The sequence below is a fragment of the Rhinopithecus roxellana genome, chromosome 11 (assembly GCF_007565055.1).
Source record: "Rhinopithecus roxellana isolate Shanxi Qingling chromosome 11, ASM756505v1, whole genome shotgun sequence".
Taxonomy (NCBI): Eukaryota; Metazoa; Chordata; class Mammalia; order Primates; family Cercopithecidae; genus Rhinopithecus; species Rhinopithecus roxellana.
In genome coordinates this window covers 35,588,324-35,609,092 of record NC_044559.1, presented here as the reverse complement: position 1 = coordinate 35,609,092, position 20,769 = coordinate 35,588,324, and the positions used below count along the sequence as shown (strand labels likewise).

Below are 20,769 nucleotides of genomic sequence, written 5' to 3'. Positions count from 1 at the left end.
AGCAGAGAATCATGTCCTCAAGGCCTATCATGGGGATGACTGTGTCCTCATTGTGAAGTCCTTTAGTCCAACTATGTTTTTGATAGGTGGGGAAATTGAGTCCCACGGGTGTACTTAAGGTCACATAAGCTATCTAGTAAGATAGGGACAGATGCACATCTTTTGGCTCCTGGTTTTTTGCTTCCTCTCTCTTTCTTTTTTAAATCTAATACTCTTCATTGTTTGGTTTAAGAAATAGAAGCATGATATCTTTTAAGGCTTCCAACCCTCTCGGGCCATGTAATTTGGGAACATGTTTCCTAGTCACAGTTCTACCAAAATGTTAATTCTAATTTTTATTAAATTTCTTTATCTATATTTTCTGTTTTTATGTGACATACATGTTATATACATGTAAATGAAAATTATAAACATAAAAATATAATCTAACTCAAAGCCATCGCATGTTTAATATTAGATTTAACCATCATTGCTTATGTGCAAATCGTTGGGCCAAGTCGTATTTTCTCCTTTGCTTCCAATGGATGAAATCCCATTTCTATGCAACTGCTTTGGTCAGGACATCTTTATTTTTAACAAGTATTTGTCTATTTAAATAAGTACTCTAATGGCATTTATGGGGTATGTGGGTGTCTATAAAAAAGAAAGCTCTTTTACATGGATACACACTTGCAAATTACCCAGACTAGACAGGCACACAAATATTAGAGCAATGGGAATTTCTGGCAAGTTTCAGAAATTCGTTGGAGCATAATTAGAAAATACTTGTTTGCTATTTGTGACTCTTCAATAATTGCCCTATACTTTAAAACTAGCCTGTGTGGCTTTAGTTCCTTTTTTATGACTTTTAAAAATTGTTTTAATGTTTTTAAAAAATTCCAGGGTACATGTGCAGGATGTGCAGGTTTGTTACATGGGTAAGCGTGTGCTGTGGTGGTTTGCTGCACCTATCAACCCATCACCTGGGTATGAAGCCCAGCATGCCGTAGCTCTTTTCCCTTTTTAAACTTAGTAAAGCTTCCTAAGTGGAAGTAGAAAGTAGCCTTTTTAAAATGTGAATCTCTCCCTTGATAATGTTCACAGAGTCGGTGAAATCTACCAGAAAGCCAAGGCCAAGGTCCTCTTTTTCCTTTGAAATATTCTGTTCAGAAATGAGTGTGCTCTTCTGAACCACAGTTTTATTTCACATTCTGTGACTGGTTTCCCATCATCTCTAAATAGGAGAGGAAGACAGCAGATAGGTCGAGAAATACAAGCAAAGCGGATGGAGTGGACATTTATATGAAAGAGTCTCTGACCTTACTGAGGAAAGATGCAGCCTTTTTCTTTCAGCTGCTCAGCAGCTGTCACGTCTGTATTGTTCTGCTTTAGGAAGAGCTCCCACTGGAGTGCTCTGTTCAGTGCTTCCTCCGCCTTGCAGTAACTCTTCTAATCTTGATATCTATTTTATTTTCCTCATCAAGCACTCACATAGTACTTATGATACATCAGGTACTGTGTGACTGGTTTACATTATTAACTCATTTCATCCACATAACAATCCTATAGCTTGGCACTAATACTATCCCGTTTTCAGAGAAGAAGAAACAAAGGGCCATAGAGGTTAAATAATTTGCCTAAGGTCCCATAGACAGTATCAGAGCTGGGATCTAAACCCAGGCAATCTGGCTCCTGATGCCATGTTCCTGTCCCTGATATTTCTTTGATGATGTAAGTATCACTCTCTGATTTTCAAAGATGTGAGTGCTGCGCCTTGGAGCAGTGGCCTATTCATCTGCAGATTATCCAGGTGCTCTGACTCTAAGAGCTGTGCACTTTCTACATGTCACAGCAGCTTCCCTTCAATCTTATATGAAGTTTTGGTGAATGGAAACCACCAGACAGTTTTTGTTTTTGTTTTTGAGACAGAGTCTCACTCTGTCGCCCAGGCTGGAGTGCAGTGGTATGATCCTGGCTCATTGCAACCTCTGCCTCCCAGGTTCAAGCGATTCTCCTGCCTCAGCCTGCTGAGTAGCTGGGATTACAGACATGTACTACCACACCTGGCTAAGTTTTGTATTTTTAGTAGAGCTGGGGTTTCACCATGTTGGCCAGGCTGGTCTCTAACTCCCGACCTCAAGTGATTTGCCCACCTCAGCCTCCCAAAGTGCTGAGATTTCAGGCATGAGCCACCATGCCCAGCCAAAACCATTAGGAAGTTATTCATAGAAGCAAACAACTTCAATGAAAAATTATTGCCTTGAATTATTTAAAACTGTTGCGGCATCCAGACTACTGCAATTTCAATCCAATAAGCAATAAACATTACATGAAAGCAAGATAGTAGTGGAAGTTAGCACACAAGGTTTTGATGAACATTAACTAGATTGTTTTATTAGCTGATTCATACTTTTTAAAAACAATATTATGTCCAGAAGACATGCTTTACCAGAAGGTTAAGTATAATCTTCGAAAGCTTCATTCCACTCCGTTCTTTATGTATTTACCAATAACGGAGAGAGGGGCTGGATTCCCATGGGTTAAGGAGTGATGTCAGAGAAAGTCTGTGTGTGGCACCTGAGAGTGTAGGGAATCGGGTTTGGGTTGTCATTTCCTACAGAGCTCTTATGTATTTCAGACATCTGAGCAGGAGTGGGCTGCTGTCTACAGTCACACTTTCCATGTCAAAGGATGTCTGACTAGTGTCTGATAGCATGTGGGTTTGCGGGGATTGACAAGATGAACACCCACACAAACACATGCAAACTCATCTTTCTCTTTTCCCTCCTCTGTGTGCAGCATCATTATTCCAACTGCAGTTGGAACTCCTACAGGTATCAGGACAAATGCTCTAGTCGGACTGAATTGAAATCATTTCAGCAGGGTGCAGTGGCTCATGCCTATAATCCCAGCACTTTAGGAGGCCGAGCTGTGCAGTTCACAAGGTCAGGAGATTGAGACCATCCTGGCTAACATAGAGAAACCCTATCTCTACTAAAAATACAAAAAATTACCTGGGCATGGTGTCGGGCGTCTGTAGTCCCAGCTACTGGGGAGGCTGAGGCAGGAGGATGGCGTGAACCCGGGAGGCAGAGCTTGAAGTGAGCCAAGATAGCGCCACTGCACTCCAGCCTGGGTGACAGATCGAGACTGTCGCAAAAAAAAAAAAAAAGAAAAAAGAAAAAAGAAAAAGAAATTTCAGATAAAGCATCACGTGCATGTTTCCAAAGGGGAAGCAGACATTTCCAATTATTTTACTTTTCTATTTAGCCCAGTAGCCTTTAATACATGCGAGATAACTTTCTTTTATCTTTATGTTCTCTCTAAAAAAATATCATTGTCAGGTTGAGTGATAACTGTCCGCCAAGGGAGCGTAGGGAAGATCTGCCCTGGTTTCCAAGTGCCTAGGGTCAGGTCCTGGCTCTTCCACTTACTAGCAACCTCTTTACTTCCCCATCCTCCACTTCCTCATCTGTGAAATGGGATGGTCATAGATCCCTACATTGTAGGATTACATGAGTAAATGCAGTGCTGTGTACTTATAAAACAGTAACTTACTGTTCAGGCATTGATTTCTGAATTTTCTTGGAGAGCAGTTCCCACATTTTGTGACTTTGCTTTTGTCACTCTGCTGGTCATGACAGCTGCCTTTCTCTGCTCATTTGATATTTTCTACCAGTATAAAAACTGACAAAGGCAGGAATGCATCCACACATGTAGCACATGGATTGTTGGAGTTTGACTCATAGTGATGAGTTTTTATGACAGCATCTCCAAAAACAGATCTGCCACCCCTTCTTTAGACACATTCTCCTTATAGGATACAATGGCAGAGGAGGCCTGGCAGGGAACTGCTGAAGAGTAGGGGTTCTGGACAAGTTCTTGGCTGGTTCTAATTCCAGCTTTAGCACTTAAAGGATATGTGGCCTTGAGAAATCAATCTTTCTATGTCTCTGTTTCTTTGCCTATACAATGGGAAACAATAGTAGTTCCTTTCTCATAGGGTTGTTGTGACGATTAATAAAAACAGAGTGCTTAGAAGATTGATGACACATAGGAAGTACATACGTGTTGGCCATTATTCTTTAAGGAAGTTGTGAGCCTGGAACTTGGGCCTAGAGATACTCAGGACCAGAAGAGAGAGAGAGAGAGAGAGATATATATATATATAGAGAGAGAGAGAGAGAGAGAAAGAGAAGGAAGGAAGGAAGGAAGGAAGGAGACAGAGAGAGAGAGAAAGGGGAACATCACACACCAGGGCCTATCACGGGGAGGGGGGAGGGGGGAGGGATTGCATTGGGAGTTATACCTGATATAAATGATGAGTTGATGGGCGCTGACGAGTTGATGGGTGCAGCACACCAACATGGCACAAGTATACATATGTAACAAACCTGCACGTTATGCACATGTACCCTAGAACTTAAAGTATAATAGAAAGAAAGAAAGAAAGAAAGAAAGAAAGAAAGAAAGAAAGAAAGAAAGAAAGAAAGAAAGAAAGAAAGAAAGAAAGAAAGAAAGAAAGAAAGAAAGAAAGGAAGGAAGGAAGGAAAGAGAGAGAGAAAGAAAGAAAGAAAGAAAAAGAAAGAAAGAAAGAAAGAAAGAAAGAAAGAAAGAAAGAAAGAAAGAAAGAAAGAAAGAGAAAGAAAGAAAGGGAGAAAAGGGCACAGCAGAATGGTTGACAATTGGGCTCTGCATTTCAGAGTGCCTGGGTTTGAACCCTGATCCTACCTCTTCCCAGTTGTGTAGGGTTGGGCAAGTCATTTGATATCTTAGAAACTCTATACCCTCGTTCTATAAATGGAAAATCTCTGCTTCAAAGAGTTGTTATGATGACCACATGAGATACTTCATGGAAGGGCAGTCTAAATGGGGAGAGGGGACCTGTAAAACCCATGTAGGAGGCTGGATGCGGTGGCTCACGCCTGTAATCCCAGCACTTTGGGAGGCCGAGGTGGGCGGATCATGAGGTTAGGAGTTAGAAAGACTAAAGCCTGGCCAGTATGGTGAAACCTCATCTCTACTTAAAAAAAAAAAAAAAAAAGAAACATTAACCGGGCGTGCTTGTGCACGCTGGTAGTCCCAGCTACTCAGGAAGCTAAGGGAAAAGAACCGCTTGAACCCAGAAGGCGGAGGTTGCAGTGAGCCGAGACCATGCCACTGCACTCCAGCCTGGGTGACAGAGCAAGACTCAGTCTCAAAAAACAAACAAACAAACAAACAAACAAACAAACAAAAAACCCATGCAGGAGGAAACCCACCCAGAACAAAGACTTTGTTATTGTGTGTCTTGAGAAGTGAAATTGGAAGATAGAGCAATGAGGCCAGGTCCAGGGAGGCCTGGAGGAGTTTGGCCACATGGAGTTCCTGGGGATCATTTTAACCTAGAGGATGACCAGATGAAAACGATGTTCTAGAAAGACTAAGGTGGTTATGGAGAGAGTGATAGGTAAAATCACTGATTTTGGATCAGGGATCAAGGTTGGGGGGACCATTGATTGTAGTTACCAGTAATGGCTGTGGGAAAAGATGAAGAAGGTAAATGAAAATCTCATGTTTGTAAAGATCTAGGATGCTATTCCTCATTCAACAAACATCTCATTGAGCATCTGCTACGTTCCAGGCATTGTTCTAGGCACCAGCTAAATTTTTTTTTTTTTTTTTTTGAGACGGAGCCTCTCTCTGTCGCCCAGGCTGGAGTGCAGTGGTGCAATCTTGGCTCACTGCAACTTCCACCTGCCAGGTTCAGGTGATTCTCCCACATCAGCCTCCCAAGTAGCCAGGACTGCAGGCATGTGTCACCACGACTGGCTAATTTTTCTTTTTCTTTTTTTTGTATTTTTTGTAGAGACAGGGTTTCACTATGTTGGCCAGGCTAGTCTCAAACTCCTGACCTCAAATGATCGACCCACCTCAGCCTCCCAAAGTGCTGAGATTACAGGCATTAGCCAAATTCTCTATTACATACTTAACATATTATATTACTATTATACATTTGTCACAACTAAGAAAACTGCCATTGGCACATCACGAATTGCATTTTAATTGTTTACATGCATGCCCACCTCCACTACCAAGAAAATGAAAACTGTCTGTCTTTCTTATACAAGGCCTAGCACTTACAGTCCTAGATAAAATTCCGGAAATTGAATCAAAGCTTTCTCTCTCTCTAGACAAAGCTAATTACAGTCTTCTCATTTTAAGTATTCATTGAAAAATAGCACACATATTACCGAAACATGCAAAAGAGATAAAGATCACCTGAAATCCCATCACCAAGAGGTGACCCCTGTTAACATTTTGGTGAACATTCTTCTGAATGTCGCTCTAAGTGCTACAGACGTGTACACAATTTTACATAACTTCTTTCCATAGTATTTTGTTTGCATGTCTTCTTTTCCAAAACCATTTATTCTTCTGAGTGTCACAAAAAAGGCTGAAACCCTTAAATTTACTTGGGTCGCTTGGCAATGGGGTGAGCTCGAGTGTGTCCTGGCAAAGCTGTGCTTTGATTTCCATTATAGCAATATTAGCATATAGCCCTGTTACCTCCTGGTATATTTCTCTCTCTGAACAGACCATCAGCTACTGAATGGTAAGGACTGGTTTTTCTGTTTGTTTGGGGTTTTTTTTGTTTTTGTTTTTTGGCTTTTATGAATAGCACTGTGCACCTAGCAAGCACATACACGTTCATTTAGTGAGTGAATTGATACCATCCCAGGAGAGCCTTTGAGGAAGTAAATCTCAGCTCCCAGGTCTGAATGGTGAGGTCCGATTGCTGTTTGAGTGAAGATGCAGTTTGTGTGCATGAGAAATAAGGTGTACTGGCATGCTTACACTCTCTGTCATTTTCTCATCTCACTCATGAGTGTTTTCCCTTACTTAACAACAGGGGAAGCAGTTATTGCTTCCGATAAATTTGTTGATAACAGAATCAAAACATGTTTTTAAGAAAAGGTAGAGGTGTCAGGGAATGGATCTCCTCAGCTTTGAGTATAACACTGGAGAGCAGCTATACTTCTCTGAATATATAGTGAGCCAGCCCCTGACCTGGAAGAGGGGTGACCCGGTGTGGCAGTTTCAATGTTGTTCTACTGGATATCGAGAGAGGTGTTGAGAGGCTTTGGAATCTTACATAGTAGCCAAAGGTTCATTGCAGAGACAAGGTATAGTGCAAAGAGGAACAATAATATTCAGATTTTTCCTACTGAAATCTGTAGCAATTATGACCCAGACATCAAGATCCCAGAGTGATCCATCTTTTCCCTCATCCTGAGCCTGGATTATCTAAGTTTCAAGAAAGGAAGAAAAGTTCCTCTTTATAGGGAATGAGTACAACTCAGGGATTAATTTAAAAGTGCTTTCAGTAGGTGGAAACAGTGGCATTTTGTTATTTGCTGTTTTTGTTTCAGCAGTTATGGGTCCTACATGATAAAGCCCACATCTAAAAACTTATCAATAGAACTGGAATTTCAGTAGTTGGAACAGCAGTCATTTCCCAGTTTAATTTTAATTTTTAAGTAGCAGTAAAAATCTAACTGTTTAAAAGCACTGCTTTGCATATCTATAATTGTATATTTATACAGATTGTTCCTTGAAGGATATTTGAACAATTGCTATTAGTAGTTGCCTCTAGGAAGAGAAAGAGAGGACTGGGTGGAAAGAGACAGGGAGAGAAGGAAAATGATTTTTGGTGTTTTTTTCACCCTATGTTTTTACCTATTTAAAAGCAAAGTATATTAAAAATAAAATAATGTTCATTTTTCAAAATAAAATAAAAGGCTCATTCCAAAGTCTTGCTGGCGCCTGCCCTTGCTGTGACCTTCAGCCATGTGTGTATTAAGTGACAGTTTACGTGATGAAAGTACTAAAAGTGACCTTCTGCCCCTTCTTTTCTTCTCCCTATCTTTGGAATAGAGTAAATGAGCTGAGGTTTGCTAATGAGTATGGATCTGAGAAGCTGACGTAGAACTCGAGTACGATTTCCTTTTTGGCCAGAGCCCAGGTATGCTAGGTGAACATAGCCAGTTAAAGATTTATGGTAAACCTCTTCACCAGGTTCAAGTTTACACCTGTATTAGGGAAATCAGCTCAAGAGCAAATTTTCTGGAAACAATTTTATTTTTATTGAGGTGAAATTCACATGGCATAAAACTGACCATTTTAAAGTGAACGTTTCAGTGGTCTTTACTGCATTCACTACAAATGTGCTTTTGTACAACCATTGCCTCTATCTAGTTCCAAAACATTGTCATCACCCCAAAAGAAAACTCCTGTACCCATTAGGCAGTTACTCCCCTCCCCACCACTTTTTCCCAGTCCCTAGAAACTACCAATCTGCTTTCTGTCTCTATGCATTTGCCTATTCTGGATATTTTATATGAATGGAGTTATACACTATTAGCATTTTGTGTCTGGCTTCTTTATTTAGTATCATGATTTTTAAGGTTGATCCAGTTCGTACCATTTGTTAGTGCAGTTGTGTTGCTCAACAACAGGGATTCGTGCTGACAAATGCATCATTAGGTGATGCTGTCGTTGTGTGAACCTCATGGGGGGGTACTACACAAACCTAGATGGTATACCTTACTACTAACACCGAGGCTATATGGCATAGCCTGTTGCTCCTAGGGTACAAACCTGTATAGCATGTGACTATACTGAATTCTGTAGGCAGTTGTAACACGGTAAGTGTTTGAGTGTCTAAACATATCTAAACATAGAAAAGGTCATGTATTGTGCTTCATGTTATGGAGGCTACAGTGTCACTAGGCAACAGGAATTTTTCAGCTGTGTTGCAGTCTTATGGGACCACCGTCATGTATGCAGTCTGTCATTGACCCAAACGTCATTCTGTGGTGCATGACTGTACTTCATTTCTTTTGTGGCTGAATAATGTTACATTGTATGGCTATATCACATTCTGTTTAGCCATTCATCTGTTAATGGGCATTCAGGTCATTTCCATCTTGGGCTATTATGAATAGTTCTGCAAAGAACATTCATGTATGAATATTTGAGTACTTGTTTTTAATCCTTTTGCATCTTGGTACATTTTAAGGGGAGTTTGATAGGAATGATCCCAAATCTTGGAAGCAGTAGTGGCCAGTTTTCTTAACCCCTCCCAGAAATTACTGGGCCGGTACCCAGTAGTATTTATGTCATGGCAAGCTATGGCATGGGCACCATTGAATGGCCTTAGGTGACAGCTGGTAGCAGAGTTCATCTGGTGCCTTTCTTCCTCTCTTGTTTGCTTTCTCTCCCACTCTTAGATCCTTCCCTTTTTCTACTGCTTTTCTTCTGCTATTGCTGGCCGTAATTTGAACAGAGGACCATATGGCCATTGCTTAGCCTGCTGGTAGAAATTTACCTCAGATTTGCCAAATTCTCCAGGAAAAAGAGTATGAACAGTGCTAAGAATACAGGCTTCAAGCTTCAGCCATATTAGTTCTGTCTTCCTGCAAAAAGATACAAAGTCCTTTGTGGCTCAGGGATCACATAATGTTTGCAAGGCATGTCTGGATTATATTTTGTAAGCAGAAGGGAGAACTGCTCCAAGCCCACTGAGAAGCACTGGTAGAGCCATGTGCTAGGTGCGTGGTCACTTGCCATGCCCTGAGGGATACCCCAAGGTGAGCACACCCTGTCCACTACAGCCATGGCTAGAACTTTTCCCCCGTGAAAGTTGAAAGTCAGTATATTTTTCTTTTTTTCTCTTCTTCTTCTTCTTTTTTTCTTTTGAGATGAGTTTTTGCTATGTTGTCCAAGCTGGTCTCAAACTCCTGGGCTCAAACAATCTCCCACCTCAGCCTCCTGAGTAGCTGGGATTATAGGCATGTGCCACCATGCCCGACTGGAAATCAGAATCTTCAAGGTTGCCATGTGACCATCGCCTTTTCTGAGAGCATCCCATGATTGGGTGGTGCTTGGCTTTGTTTTGATAGCTTCCCATTTTTCTCTTGCTAGGCAAATGGCATTTTCAGGTGAAAGAGAACTCTACTTTTGATTTCAAGTCAGTCCCTATGATGTTTACATCATCAGAAATGATGTGAGCAACCACATGGGACCAATGGAGGAGGGACTGGAAAGCAATGATGCTCTGGGCCTGTCTTCCATCAGCTGGACTTTTGAAATTGTTACCTGGTCATTTTGAAGTTAAGAATATACTTATTAGGGTGATGGTTTATTCTATACATGTAGCGCCTCCTTTTAGTTATAGTTCTGAAAACATACATATATACAGACACACACACATATACACACACATGAGTTCTCCCTGACAGGACCTGACACCTTAAAAATTGGAGCAGGTGAAAAAACAGTCTTAATGTTTTATGCTAGTATTTTTATTTCCCATAAAAGAATCTGTTACATTCCCAGGAAATAGAGGTTTATTGCTATTTCTATTTATTGTTCAGAGAAATGGAAGAGAGGCAGTTTAAGAGATTCTTACCCAAGGCAGTAGACACTGTCTTTAAGCAGATATTAAATTTCTCAGCTCCTAGCTAGTTTTCAACAGCCTTTCAAAATACATGTTCTGCTTGACAAATGTATACTCTCAAGTAGCTGGAGTACTTGCTGTCTAGAAGGCACCCGCATCCTTCACCCTGTTCCAAGCAGGCCTTGAGAAATTCAGCCCTCATGGGCTCATCAGATCGGCCATTGAGTCTAGCCCTGATTGCAGTGGCAGGTGTGGGGGCCATTCAGAGCCATCCTCCAAACATCATTAGTGGAAGTTCTTGGACTCTCAATTCTAATACTTCTGGGAATGGGGTCTGAGTTGGTATTAAGTCCACAACAGACCATCTTCTATTTCTTTTGTGCTCACCATCATATGTAGCAGCATTTGCCATGGGATTCCTGCATAATAAATTGTTAATCAGTTAATCCAGAGGAAAGGAAAACAACCTGACTCCGTTTAGTTTCCTGTTCACATCCTGGTCATGGATATGGGGGGTGGGGGAACACTCCAGTACTAGCTAAAGGAGAAGGGTTCTTGACCTTGAGAATTGGTTACCAAAACACCAGGGGTTTGGTCTAGGTCCTGCTGCTCGCTGCACAGAAAGTCAATGACTGAGACAATTATTGCCAAGGAAGAAGGCTTTAATTGGATGCTTCAGCCAAGGAGATGGGAGATCAATCTCAAATGTATCTCCCTGACTTTCCAAAATTAGAGATTTATATAGTACAGACGAAATGTAACAATGTGTAATGAAACAGGAACTAAGGAGGGGGTAAGGAAGCAATCATGATGAATGAGGGGTCTGGCATCTCATTGTCTGGATGGATGATTTAGTGAGTTTCAGTTGTTTGATTTTCTTTTTTTCTGAGAGTCATAAGGGTCCTTTTCTGAGAAAGGAACTCAGATAAAACAATTATTTTTGGGCCTTGTTACATTTTAAGGGGAGTTTGCTAAGAACTATCCTATCAAGCTTTAAGACCAGAAGGGCCAATGTCTATGTTTATCCAAAAAAAAAAAAAGAAAAAATCCTCTCTATGGAACTATGGGGTCAGTTTCAAGTCCCTAACAGAACTCTGTGGGACTGGTTTAGAAATAAGGATTAGAAATTCAAAACGTGCAATGGCCTCTATTTATGAAAACTATGACCAAAGTAACTAAAACTCTAAGTGTATATGATATATACTTAAAACAGAGGAAAGATAGGATTTATTGCCAAATACCAGGTTGTAGAGGACTTAGAAAATGGCTGCTGCCCTGCCTGCCTTCTCCTTTCCTGATGAAGGCTGACCCTCTGTTGCTGTTATGGGCCACTCTGTTGCTAAAACTTGTTTGTTGTGCAGTAATTGTTTTCCAAAGACAACAAGAACCTTCACTTAAAATAGCAGTTCAGAGGCTTGCTCTGGCTTTCAGTGTGTCCAGCATGGCCATTAAGACAGCAAAGTCAGCAACTGACCTACATGGACATGGGTTATTATGCAAGGTCTAGTTCAAGGTTACATACTCAGGCTCCACATAAGCCTTTCAAAATCATCGAGGCATTTTTCATAAATCTGAGATGTAAAATGTGTATAGCATTGAGACCCCCTTTTCCCCAGAGTGGGAAGACATTGCACCCACATGAATGTTTTGATTTCCCCACCCAGTCAGTATGTGTCTTCTGACCTTGTATTGCTTTTCTGGCTAATGGCAGCGTAAAATTTCAGAAGCTGAAAAGTAGTTTTTAAAAATAATCCTTGAAAAGTGCTTAGCCCAACAAATTTGCCGTTTCACATTCTGTTTTGTACTCTATTCTTTCTTATGTTGACCTCATACCCATGGTGTTTGCCATGACATGCTAAAAAAGAAAATTGTGGACTCATTTGAGTGACTTGCTTTAAATAAAAAGCATGGACTGTGGCCAGTCAATATTTGTCAACTCCTAGGTGTCTGATTTGGGACCTGGCAACACTGAACAGCCTGGATGAAGATGAAGGTCAACATTCAACAATATCCACTTGCTAGACCAACATTCTTATCACTACTAATGATGGGGCCTTTTTGGTCAAGGAGAGGTTTTCAAGTGCCTAAATCATTTCTGCCTTAAAGATGTTGAAACTGTTGCCCAACTCTTATAACAAAAAATAACATAAGGAAAGTCTGGGTTTTTTAATCCATGTGTTGCAAACTCCTGGTCCTAGGAAGGCCAGGCTAGTAGCACAGTTGCATGTCGTCAGTTCAAGCATGAGAACAGGTGGCAACTGACACACTTATGGAGGGATGGGAACCCTTGCAGACTGGAACTATCTGTGCTGCATAAAGTGAGCAGTCACCTCGTGTCTCTAAACAGTGATTCCCGTGGTGGAATCCACATGTCAGGGGCTGAGCTAATATGTTGAAGGCTTGTGTTGAAGGTAGCTTGTTAGCAGAATCTGATCCACATTCAGGTCACCCTTCTCTTGTGCCCCTTCTTTCTCTTTTGGACAGAATGAGTATTCTCCCACATTCTACCTCCACCATTTTATTACACAAGATTGGGAAATCCATGTTCTCTAGGAATAATTGAATGACAAGATAAGATGACATTAAATTCAGGACCTCAACTTACCCAAACCCTGGAACTTAAATTTGTTATTTTTTTTTCTTGGAGCTCCTTAGCTTGAGTCCTGGCCAGGGATAAAGTACTCTAGTTAACAGTCTATTAAAAGGATATTTTATAAAGTCTCCAAAGTCTTATTCCATTTGCTATTAATAACAACCTAAATCTGAAATGATTTTGTTTCTATTTATTTTTCATCCACGTGTATAACCATGAACTTATTTTGTACTTTAGTTTATGACAAATACAGTTTCTCTTTTTTTCTTTTTCCTTTTCTTTTTCTTAATGAATCTATTGTAAAAAAGGATTCAAAGGAAAGCTTGAATTTTCTTGAACATATCTGAGCAACAGTTTCAATACTGAAAATTGATTTTTTAAATGTTTTATTGAAAAAAATTTATAGTAAAGAAAGAACACGCTCTGAACTGTCTTAAAATCCCTCTGGATATTTTATAAGTCTCAGTTATCTCAGTGTCTCAACAAGCATTGATTAGATGCATAAAATTTCTCCCTAGTTTTTTAATGTAATGATTTACATTCAGTTTACAATAGTTCTCTACATAGTCTTTACCTTTGAAGGAACACCTCATGCTTTTGTTCTGTAGTGTCTGTTTTTGCCTCTTTACAATGAAGGAGGCAGGAATCAGAGAAACAAACCCATGATTGGAGGTTTAAAGTCAGAGCAGTCCTGTAAGCATCAAAGCTTGGGTTCACACGCATTTGAGAAAAGAAGATTTGTCCTCTGTGGTTAATTGGGCAGGCAAAGCCTGGGCCCACTCCAGGCCTTAGTTTCCTGTATGTAAAATGAAGCATTTGCATCAGATGGTCTATAAAGTCCCTCTGGCTCTCAGATATTCTGTGGTCTGTAAAATGCAGATAATCTCTATTCTCCCAGGTTAGTGGGAGACCTTGGGCAAACTGAGATAACAGACACGCAAACTTCAGAACACAAGATGTTAATTTTCTTATGATGATTATGAAACTAATGAGAATCTAAAATGCCTTCCCCAGAAGCTGACAGTGGACCATTTAAAATGTTTTAAAGGGAAGAGAAAATGTAAGTTATGTTAAATTATTGCAGGTATCAGGACAGTAGAGACACCGAGCATTTACATGTGTGTGCCTGAAATTCAGCTCGGTAATTACACATATTAGGCAGCCTGGAAAAGCAGGTATTGCTCACCTACTCATTTTACAGATAAAAAAATGAAGCCCAGTAGTTGCCTAGTTTGCCCAGGGTAACTTCTGTTCAGTGTCAAAGCTGGAATTTGACTCCAGTGCTCTTCAGCTCCAAAATCCTTAACTGCTGTGAGTTGCCCGATAGGTGTATAGAATACGCCAAGACACATGGGGGACAAAACAGTGAAGACTCTTATTTTTCCCTATTGCTACTTTTATTATCCTCCATCAGAGCTTCCTTTTCCACCTTAATGCTGTCTTTTAGAGACAGGTTCTTACTCTTGTCACTCTGTCACCTGGCTGGAGTACAATGGCCTGATTATAGCTTACTGCAGCCTTGAGCTCCTGGGCTCAAGCAATCCTCCCACCTCAGCCTCCAAAGTAGCTAGGACTTGCAGTCCTAGCACTGCCACACCTGGCTATTTTATTTTCTGTAGAGACGGGGTCTCACTATGTTGCCTAGGCTGGTCTTGAACTCCTAGCCTCAAGCGATGATCCTCCTGCCTTGGCTTCTCAAAGTGTTAAGATTTAAGGTGTGAGCCACTGTGCCCAGTCTGATGATATCTTAGATTACATAGCTTCCTTGTCACTTTCAGCTCTTCAAAGTCCAGTCCTATTAAAAATTCTATTCCCACATCCATTTCAGAGCTTCACCCTTTCCTATGTCAGGCCCAACCCAAATTGGAGACCTGCAATGAGGCTGATCTTTCTTATCTCCTTTCTGTCCTTTGGGGCTCCTTTGGGGTCTTGGACAGGGGGTGGGGGATTCGAAGTCAACGGGACAAGGTGTTATATACCTGGCGTTGTCGTGCTTCTTTCTGCTAACACTGGCTGGAGATTTTTAGTGGGGATGGGGGCTACATTTGGAGTTCTTTGACCAAAGTGCAGTTTCTGGTTAACCTCTTGCAACCCACCCTTCCCCATTTTCCAGAATCAGGCCCTGCTTCCTCATGGCCTCCTCATAGCTTGTTACTAATGAAGTCCCTCCTACTCAGCAGGCACCTTTCTCAGGTGGGCTCATCAAGATGCTTGGGTGTGGGCACCATCCATGGACATTTATGCACCTCCAGTGAGCTGACCAGTGGAAGTTCACACCAAATCACTTCTGTCTTCTCCTTCACCTGCCATCAAGGGTGGCTCCAGCCAGCTTCCTGCCTTCCTGATTCAGTGGGCTCCAGACTTTTGTCCATGAATGCTTCCAAGCTCCAGGATACATCAAAAGCTTCTCTTGGCTGACACAGCAGCGGTAGGGCCTGAGTTTCCCCATTCTGTAAATATCTAGGCAGAAAGTGGGGAGGCTGTTCCTCCTTCTAGCAGGATCCTCTAATCCTTGCAGCAGAGCAGAGGAGAACACCACTCTCCTGCTGTGTGAAGAGCTCCCTGCTGACTCTCAGCTCTCCATTTTCCAATGTCTGATTTTAGAGTTGGGTAGGCCGTAGGGTTGATAGTCATCAGGTAGAGTCTACCATCTTTTGATAAGTTCTGCAAGGATATTCCTAGCACCCTTCTTTGGAAGATGGGGACACTTCTTTCCAATGTTCTCAGCTTGGAGGTTTTAGCCAAAAATTCCAAGACACTTGGAAAAGTCCCATTCTATGTTCTGGAAACTTTGGTCCTGGCTAGGTAGTTGTTCTGAATGGCAATTACTACATTTATAAATGACTCTGCACATTCAAAGCACGCAGGCCTGGGAAGGTAGCGGTGGCTGGGAATTTAGCTAGCACATGGTTCTTTTTTTTTTTTTTTTTTTTTTTTTTTTTGAGACGGAGTCTCGCTCTGTCGCCCAGGCTGGAGTGCAGTGGCGCAATCTCGGCTCACTGCAAGCTCCGCCTCCCGGGTTTCCGCCATTCTTCTGCCTCAGCCTCCCGAGTAGCTGGGACTACAGGCGCCCGCCATCTCGCCCGGCTAGTTTTTTGTATTTTTTTTAGTAGAGACGGGGTTTCACCGTGTAGGCCAGGATGGTCTCGATCTCCTGACCTCGTGATCCACCCTTCTCGGCCTCCCAAAGTGCTGGGATTACAGGCTTGAGCCACCGCGCCCGGCCGGTTCTCTTTTTTTTATAGCTAGCCCCATGCCCTCAGCCTTCTTTTCCAGAGAGGCATCTTCACAGAGTAAGACATCTTTGGGGCCCTTGTTCATCTCTGATGGGAAATTCCAGGAAGGCAGAAATAGTTCTCAAGGAGGACATAGGTGCCCAGGCTGAGAGAAGCTTAAGTGCTGCCCAGGAGATGACTTCTCTCTTAACTTTCTGTCCCCTAACAATAGTCTTTATTTTCAAGTTATGTGTTTGCTTCTTTCACAGCTCTGGGATGTCTGGGCACTGAGGTGCTTGTGAAGAGCCCAAGACCTAACTCTGCTCCCAACCAAGGAAAAAGGGAGTCTATTGAGTGGCTCCCATGTACCAAGCATTGTATTATGCAAAACACTTTACAGTGCATGATCTCTTTTCTTTTTTCCTGAAAGCAACATGTCCCCTTCTTCCACTTACTTTTGCAGCCCAGGTGTCCATAGCCCTATGCTAAAATACATAAATAAATAAACAAATAAATATATTAAGAGTGACAGGCAAGATCCCTATTGTCAAGGATATTAATTGCCTTTGAACAAAATGATACCAATTTGGAAGCGGCTATGTAGATGGATGTTAATTTAACCTGGATGTGAGTAGCCAAATACCTGCTTTTTTTCTGGCTTTTGATGCCAAGGGTGAAGGGCTCAGGGTCAAATGTTTAAGGTCAGGCTTTTTCTGTCTCTCTTTTTTTTTTTTATTTTTTCCACATTAGGTCATTATTTTTCCTGGGTAGGACACTGGAGAGTTGCTCGTGGGTTTTATTTCCTCGATGCCACTGCATATTCACCTATTTCTGACGTTGGCAATAATTCCAGTGCCAATCACCAGCTTTCTATATTTATCGGCAGCTGCTTCAGTGATGTGGAAACAATTTTCTCAACAGCTGAAAAACATGAAGATAGAGAGTAGGACATTTTGTTCTTTATGAAAGAGCTTAGTTGGAGTGAGCGTGGAAGGAGTGAGCAATCTAGCACGAACCTTTTGTCTCTGCATCTTTTCCACTCTCTCCAGCACAATGTCAGACTGGAGTGAAGACCATGGCTTTGTCCAGACAGAAGTGGGTAGGCTCTGTGAAATACACCAGAATACTTCGGGTCAGGATTCTGACGTGGGCTGGTATTCTCTTATCTAGGTGATGCTCTTTGTTGATTTGCTTCATTTGTATCTTAAGGTTCGGCAGGAAGGAGGCTTAACCCTAGCCTTTACTTCCAGCCCAACCTTACCAGCTGGCTGGCTTTAAGCATTCAGTGAATATTTTTCTATGAAACATGTAGTGTGGCTGTCTCCCATGAGGCACCATGCAGGGCACAGAAGATCTGAGTGGCATAGACACCACCTGTGAAGTCAGAGGGCTTCCGCACTGCAAGGCACTTTAACTAGAATTATTGTGAAGACTAAATGGTACCATGTTTACAAAGCCCTTACATGGTACCTGATTCTAGAAAGCCCTCAGTGCAGAATGATCATAGTGGAAAGGCAGGAAAACTGAGTCTAGAGACTGGGAGCCTAAGGTGAACCCCCGGCTGACTTCTTAGAATTAAACCAAAAGGAGAACTTCAGCCTCTGATTGGCTGTGGGCCAATCCTTCATTTGTATAGCGTGTAACTCCCCTTCAGCCTCTGATTGGCCGTGTGCCAATCCTTCATTTGTATAGGGTGTAACCCCCCTTCAACCTCTGATTGGCTGCAGGCCAAGCCCTCAAGACTTTCTATCCCCTAACAGTGGTTTTTATTTTCAAGTTGTGTGTTTGCTTCTTTCACAGCTCTGGGATGTCTGGTCACTGAGGTGCTTGTAAAGAGCCCAAGACCTAACTCTGCCCCCAACCAAGGAAAACGGGAGTCTATTGAGAGGCTCATATGTACCAAGCATTGTATTATGCAAAACACTTTACAGTGCATGCTCTCTTTTCTTCCTTATAGCAGCCTAGGCAATGGCTGTTGTCAGCATTTTATAGATGAAGAAAGGAGGGTTTGGAGAGAGTAACTTGCCCAAGTCTTCCTGATACCAAAGCCCATGCCGCCCTACCTTCCCCACACCATCCACCTCCCTGGACCTCACTGTTGGTGCAGCGGGGAGACTGCAAACAACTCTGTCAACCTCCTTGAGCCCGTCTAGTGTCATTTGTAAAGATGAAAAGCCATCTCTGAAAGTTGATTTTCGCCTTTAAAAATTCTGTTGAACAGCAGCTTCCTTATTATTTAAATCTTTGCCGCCACCTAGTGGGAATTATGTAATTAGAAGAATAAAGAAAAATTTCAGTTAGACTTGGATTAAAAAACTGTCCATTTCATCCTGTAAAAGGCAAAACTATGTAGACGGTGAAATGATCAGTGGTTTCCAGGAATTAGGAGGAGGGAGGGATGAAAAGGCGGGGTTTTTAGGGTAGAGACACTACTGTGTATGATACTATAATAGCGGGTATATGTCATTATATCTTTGTCCAAACTCAGAATGTCCAACATCAAGACTGAACCCTAATGTAAACTGTGGACTCTGGGCTATCATGATGTGTCAATGTCCGTTCATTAATTGTAACAACAGTTCCACTCTGGTGGGGGATGTTGCTAACGGGGGAGGCTGTCATGGGTAGGGACTGGGGTTGTATTGGAAATCTCTGTACCTTCTGCTCAATTTTGCTGTGAACCTACACCTGCTCTAAAAATAGTCTTTTTGTAAAAAACTATCAATTTTCTTATATCTATACTGTGCTCCTAACCTTTAAAAATTATATTTTTAAACAAATATCATGGCCTTCCATTTTTATCTTTATAGTAAACTACCAGATGTGAAATTCCTTTTATAAAAATTTTGGTCAGGTGTTGGAATTACTATATACCCCAGCTTTTAAAAAATGCTTAATCTTTTGTGACCATCTAACATACACTCATGTGTGAATGACCTTCTAATATGCACTAATATGTGTATTAGATAATGAGCTATACATTAAGAAATTCTAATTTGCAGTATTCAGAACTTATATTTTTAAATGTTATAAATAGTCAAATTTTTTACATTATCATGGTTTAAAAATTCAAACAACACAGAGGATGTGAAGTTAAACAGTAAAGTCCTCCTCCAGAGAGGGAAGTTTCTTCAGAATTTTTAATGTTTTCCCCAGAAATGTTCTATTCTGGGACTAGGACACACACACCATTTTCTTTACTACTTTTTTATGAATGGGCTTATGCTATGCTTACTGTTCTATGGCCTGCTTTTTTTACTTGATCTATTTTGAACAGCTTTCCATGCCAGAGCACAAATCTGCCTCGTTCTTTTGAACAGCACATAGTATTCCATTATCGACTATACTATAATTTATTTAACTGGCCCTTTGCTGATGTCCATATCACCTATTCCCAGTTTTTGTCGTTAGGGAAATGCTGTAGGGAACATATGCGTGCACATACGCGCTTTTGCAAATATATTTGTAGAATAAAATCTTAGACCTAAAATAATTACTGGATCTCAAGGTTATGTGAACAACCACTGATCAAGATCACCAAAAATACACGTCATCAAAAAAAAAAAAAAAGAAAGAGCAGGTCAAGTTTGTTTAACTAGCTGCAGCAATAGGGAAGCCAGAGGAACCGTGAGCCCACTCTGGGTGCAGTTTGGAGGAGTTTTCACAGCATTTGGGCTTGTGCTGGGTAATTTTATTTTATTTTATTTTATTTTACTTTATTTTATTTATTTATTTATTTATTTATTTATTGAAATGGAGCTTCGTTCTTGTTGCCCAGCCTGGAGTGCAATGGCATGATCTCAGCTCACTGCAACCTCTGCCTCCCAGGTTCAAGCAATTCTCCTGCCTCAGCCTCCTGAGTAACTGGAATTACAGGTGCCCGCCACCACGCCCGGCTAATTTTTTGTATTTAGTAGAGATGAGGTTTCACCATCTTACATCAGGCTGATCTTGAACTCCTGACCTCAGGTGATCCATCCACCTCGGCCTCCCAAAGTTCTGGGATTGTAGGCTTGTAATACTGCACCCAGCCCATGTGCTAGGTAATTTTAAAGAGGATTCAAAGGAGCAGAAGCAGTTCTAGGTTAAGCGTTGTCAAGAAATAGGGCCAGGTCAGTGATTGGGTCTCTTAGGTTTTTCTGAATGGTCAGAGAATTAAAGTTGGGCTAGAAGCATCATTAGGAAAGCAGTGGCAGTCATGGATGTGGTCAGAAGAGGGGGCTGTTTCATCACTTTGGGTTACCAAGTGGCCTCGTCTCTGTCTTGGTCCAAACCCGGCCACTAAGTGGCCTTGCCAGGACATGGCTTTATTCTGTGTGTGTTCTGTATGATCAGTTGGGAGCACCGTGGCCAACCTGACACGTGCTTGCTTTCATTCTCTCAGGTACATTGATTTGGAAAATGTCTGTAGATGTTGACGTTGCTTTCCAGAAAGGTTGCACCACTTTACAGTCCTCTGGGTTCTTTTAAATACCCAACTTCCGTAACAGAATGAAGCAGTCAGTAATCAGATTAATTATGGCAATTGTAATAATAGCAAA

General features: G+C 41.5%; 1 protein-coding gene across 20 annotated transcripts in view; it reads left to right on the top strand.

Moving 5' to 3' along the window:
* The window catches only part of ABLIM1 (actin binding LIM protein 1), a 353,493-nt gene that overhangs the window by 209,379 nt on the left and 123,345 nt on the right, over positions 1-20,769 (top strand). The gene's annotated exons all lie outside the window — the stretch shown is intronic.